Below are 6,000 nucleotides of genomic sequence, written 5' to 3' on the forward strand. Positions count from 1 at the left end.
GTAGACGAAGTAATTAGTACATATACTAATATGAGATGGGTTCCGCAAACATGAACATTGAGGGTGTGTCCATTTTTTCAACGTTTGATAATCATATACTACCAGGTTCGGGATCATAGACCCATATCAAGGCCGTGGTTATTTCTTAATGAAATATAATGAAGCCTATGAATTTTAATGAACAAGTTCAGGTAGCCAACAGTGTTTCATTATAAATGAAAAAAGCAACTAATTTATTTTTCTCATTCTCATTTTACACTCAAAAGAATTCATGCATGTGTAATTTATCATGATACGCCCTGGTAGAGGGACGGTGTCACGATTTAATTACAAAATGCAAATAAAATGTATGTAAGGGATTCGATTTCGATTGCTTATTTGTACTTGGATTGAAACATTCTAAGAGCCGCACTGTACACGGTATACGGTGTTATACAGTGTTATACATATTCAGGATTATTATTTTTTTTAACAGATCCGGATTACTGACAGCAATGGGTTTGGTTGTAAGATATACTGGATTATCAACCATCCTGATACCTGTCGTTATGATGCTGTTCATGTGTTCCTTTATTTTGCTTAGCCAGATGATAAAACTTGGACGCCCAGGTTCGTACAGTTGTATAATAAGCATGGACTATACGGAGATATAATAAGCGTTTTAAAGCTGCACTCTCACGGATTTACCATTTTTACAACTCTTTTTTTCGTCTTGGAAAGAGCACATTTTAGCGTAAATATCTGCAAACCTATTATAAAAGATTGCTGACAAAAAATCAGCTCGCAGATTTTCACATTTCCGTTCGAAAATTAATGTTTCATGGCTTAAACCGTCTTTAACGGTTTAAGAAAAATGCATAAAAGATCAATTTTTGATCTTAAATATGAAAATCTGCGATCTATTTTTTTTGTCAGCATTTGACAAGCATTTTCGAAAAAAAGGCTCGTTTAAAGACAAAAAAATAAAAAGTTGATTAAACGTTCAATCTGTGAGAGTGCAGCTTTAAAGTGAATCGCTCATGGTTTTTTTTTGCACTTTTACGGATTTTTTTAAATATATGCTCAAAAATTGTCTTTGAAGTCCACGATTTCCTAAACAATTGTAAACGCAATTCAGCAAAATGCTGTAACGTGATAGGTTGATTGACATTATCACGTGATAATGTAAATGTACTTATTAAAGGTTAAACTATCCAACAAGTTACGCTTCAGTGTCCGTGTGGTTAAGATTATAAGTATCTTCTATGGCCGTGAGTGTAAGATAGGTTCATTCCGACCCGAGCGTAGGGTGTTTTGCGGAAACGCGGTTTACCAAGTTTCCGCAAAACACCCTGCGTGAGGGTCGGGATGAACCTATCTTACACGAGCAGCTATGGTAGATGCTTTTTCTCCCATCTCAGTTTAACAAAATTAAGTAAGAATATTTTTTTTGCTGGAACTCTTTTGTGCTTAGTGAAAATAATTGCGTGGTTGTCATGGATATGCGTGCAGTGATTCAGATTATGTTAATAATCAAATCGGTCTTTAAATAGTTCTAAGGAGAATGAAGCATTATTTCTTGAATGGTGCCTGAAAACTGTTTTATGGTGACGTTTGAAGCGAGAAATAATTAATAAGCGTTCTAAATATTACCATAAGACAAGATTTCCATGATGTTACAGAAGACAGTCTTCAACAAGGGAGGTAATTACAATGTGGTGACCATTAGGAGTTCCATACGGGCAATTTATCTTCGCCATTGGGCAAGATAAGAATTTCTAGCATGGTTAAATTATTGGATCTACTTATATGAGGTGGGAGAAAACGGTTGCATGTATACCTTGTCCGTATCAGCGTGGGTTCGCTCCCGATTAAAACCAGAGTTTCTTTGATTGTATTTTTTCTGGAGTTACAGGAGGCTTATTGAAAAATTGATGTTCTTGCATAAAGGACATGCGTTTCCGGGCGTGGAATTTAATTTATTACCCACCCTGGGAAAGACGTCTCACGTACATCTACGTGCCATTTCTGAATATCTTAATGGCTTTATAGTTTATAATGATACTAAATTAAGAACAGAACGATTTAGAACAGCAGAGTCAAAACAATATACAGCAACAAAATATTTATACAAAATTAAATGAAAACCTCAAAACAGCGACGTCAGCCTGGAACTATTTGACGCTCACTTCAGACTTTAGTGCGTCATGACGTTGGCGTCAATAAATACCATTGCACGCGCAATTTAGTGTATTACACATGTATATAAAAAGAACGCTTACACCGTCAAAATCGCAATTAAATTTAATTTTCGACATCCAAGAAAAAGTATCGTTCACATGTATACAGGACGGATGAAAAACTCCGAACCTCGGGCACGCTGCGATTCCGGTAACTCGGCAAGCCTCGTTACCGATTTCCGCACGTGCCCTCTGGTCGGGTTTTCCATCCGTACCGCATTCATGTGTAACATACTTTTATTCTCCATGACAGCCCTTGAAGCTGGAGCTGTGAGGAGCGAGGATTTTCAGTATAACTTAGGCAAACGAGTGTTGCTATATAAATGCTAAATGAATTGTTATCTTTTTGGATTCTGTGACCCTCAAGGGGTGACTGTGGGGGAGGGGGTGGTGGTGTGTGTGTGGGGGGAGTGCTCCTATATATACGACATCATATTGCGCTGTTTTTGCTCAAATGTGCTTGTCCCTATACTAACCACTATCTTATGAATTGTATATGTATAAATGAAACGACATGAAATCTTATAAACGCCATAATCTCAATAACACCAACAGTATTAAGTATGCAATTTCAAATTAAAACGTGCCAGATATTCACGTTAGGTCCATTTTAGCTATCTACTTCGCTTCAGAAAAACTGCACTGTTTTCTTTCAGGACAAGCACGAATGGGAGTTCCGAACGAGCTGAATTCGACAGAATACCAGTTGCAAAAGAGAACAAAACATCTGAAATCATTATGTTTCGCCGAACTAAACAAAGTTGAAATTCCCTTCAATCAAACTTTGGAACCAAAAGACATACGGGTGTTTTACGATGAGAATTATAAGCTTATGTCGTTTCTTGTAGCCAAAATTGGTTCAACGGTTTTGAAGCAAATGCACCAGATAGTTCATGATGGGAGCCAAACAGGTGCTGGTGTATTCGGTTTGTCCAGAGAAAGGGTACACGTCGATATTTTGAACCAGCAAAAACTACTGAACATAAATAACATACAGGATTATACCGTGATGATATTTTCTAGAAATCCTTATACTAGATTATTTTCATTTTATATTGATAAACTTTATATGCCTAATGCAGCACCTGTTTTCATAAAGGAAATGCAAAAGTTCTTGCCGGGACACAAATGCATTCTAGATATAACATTTACCGACTTTATCAAGTTTGCTATTGGCGTCTCCGGAAAGCCATCACTGTATGATCATTACTGCCCGACTTCAGATTGGATAACGTATGTACCTCTCATTTGCCATGCTAACAATTTGAACATAATTAAACAAGAGACATTTTCTAGAGATGTTGAACATGTCCTTAGGACTATCAACATTGAATCAAAGACATACGATTCTATACGTGGTGCTCTTTTCGAGAAGAAAGCAGATATTTATATACATGGACTAATTGAAGCCTACTATGAAACTACACAAACACGTGTTACCAGTTATTATTATCCATGTGTTAACTCTGAAAACTTGGCAAGAAGACTTTGGTCAGCTCTCCAGATTCAAGGGTTTATTCCAAAGCGATGTGGTTTTCCAATGGAGAAGTTTGAACCTAAAGGGTTATTAGGAAACAAGAACTTCATGTTAACATTGGTGAAGGATACTGTGCGTGATAACCCGATGTATGAGGACGAGAGACTATCACAGCGGGCTGCTGCGTTGCATGAAGCATTTGACAGCATTGACGAACGGACAAAGGAGAAGCTTGTACACATGTACCGGATGGATTTTAGACTATTTGACTATGACACGAACATCCCATAAGATGTTAACATGTGTCATTTTGCGTATTATTTATGTTTTCTCTATGCTATAAACAAGGTCTGACAATGTTGATCAACCGGCTATCAATGGTGAATTAATAAACGAATATACACTGTTTCTTTCTTATAAGGTGAGGTTTCAAATAATATCACTAATACTAAGTATAGAATATTCAAACATTGTCACTGATGCTAATAATTATCTGGTAACAATGATAGACAGGTTTCACGGACAATCTACATACATCTATATGCAAGAAATCATATGTTCGCGCCTGAAATCATTTACTCCGACTGGACAGTAATACAAGAAAACTAGCAAGACTAATTTTGATGCAAAGCATCAAAGACATCGAAAAAAATTGAAACGTGACTTGAAGGAAGCAGATGCAGTTGATAAGCATACCAAGTTTGAGGAACCTAGATACAAGTATTCTTCAGTTATTGAACAAATTCGGACTTTCAGCACAAGGTGGCCACGACCTTGACTCTGGTCAACTGACGTCAAAATAGTTAGGGTGCTGGTCATGTTTAAGGGACCTCTACCAAGTTCGAGGTCTCTAGGCCTAAGCGTTTTCAATTAGTAAACTACCTATTTTCAGCTTACGGTCACAACGACTTTGACCTTTGACCCACTGGCATCTAAAGCAGAAGGGCTCTTCTTCTGGTTATGACCAACCTACCTACGAAGTTTGAGGTCCTTGGGCCAAAGCGTTCTTTATATATTAATCGGTATCCGATTTTAGCTGACGTTATTCTTAAGGTCATGTATTTAGAGGAATGTTAGAAGTACAACAGCGCCCGTATTACAGAAGCATCTTAAATATTTTTCAATTTTTTTCAGTTAATTAGAAAAAAAATGATATATTTCCAAAATTATATTAGAAATTCAAGATGTATTAATTGCTTTAGCATAGAAATAATAGTAATTTTCATCTATTTATCTAACTTTAACCACAAACACCCTTAATGTTTAAAGTCCGACTCCCAGTATGTTTTACTAAATGTAAACTTATCGAAATGTATGTATCTCCAAATGACTTCTCTTAATATTTTGGTCATTTTTAAATGTTTGATAAAAAATGAATTTATCGTTATAACAAAAATGCCATAAAACCGAATGTAATGTCTAAATATAGCGCGCTCAAAGTTACTACGAAATTTGCATATCACGTGCCCCGTTTAATGTGGTGGTGGTGGTGGTGTTTGTTTGTTTATTCGAGTTTATCAAGGTCTGCCCGCGCCCATTGGCTGCATTATGGCTTCACCCCGCCTTGACACCATCACGACTTAAATTGTGTTTAAATGCCGTAAGTGACATGCGATAGAAGTGACAGCGTTTCGCAGTCAGACATTGGATGACTTGAAGAAACAGAGTGGGATACAATAGATCCGGGTGCGATACCCTAGCCTTTTACGAAGAGACCTCTTGGTTCTTTAACGTTCTCGGTGTAAAGCACCGATTCACTGGATAAAACTTTCCTGGGTTGAACCAGTACTGAGTATACCACTTTTCCAAGCACTACCCTTTGAATGCCGAGCGCCAGGCAAGGGAGCTACTTGTACTAACTTTTAAGGTCTTTCGGTACGACCAGTAAGTGGACGCCTTAACAACTAGGCCACGGAGACGATACTGTGGTGGTGATGGCGGTGTGTAAGCTTATTTATACTCGCACTCGGGCCTTGCCCGTCGGCGAGTGCTCAGTTAAGATTGTTAGTCATTTTAGGTTGTTGGAGCATAGTGCACAGACAGCGTGTAACCCTGGTTAAAGCTACCCTGGTTCTTTAACATGCACCAGTGTATAGCACTGTCACATGTTTAATGTTAAGTATGCCATATTGCTTTTTTTATGACAAATATTTTTCATATTTTAACTAACAAGTATTCGTTTAAACATTTATTTTTAAATAAAATAATCATTCTCTCACAGTTATTTTCATAAAATATTTCGATTTAAATCTGAAGTATATTAATTGAAGAAAAGGGAGGTAATAAGACAATGATACGGCCATG

Source organism: Mya arenaria, chromosome 5, assembly GCF_026914265.1.
Source record: "Mya arenaria isolate MELC-2E11 chromosome 5, ASM2691426v1".
Taxonomy (NCBI): Eukaryota; Metazoa; Mollusca; class Bivalvia; order Myida; family Myidae; genus Mya; species Mya arenaria.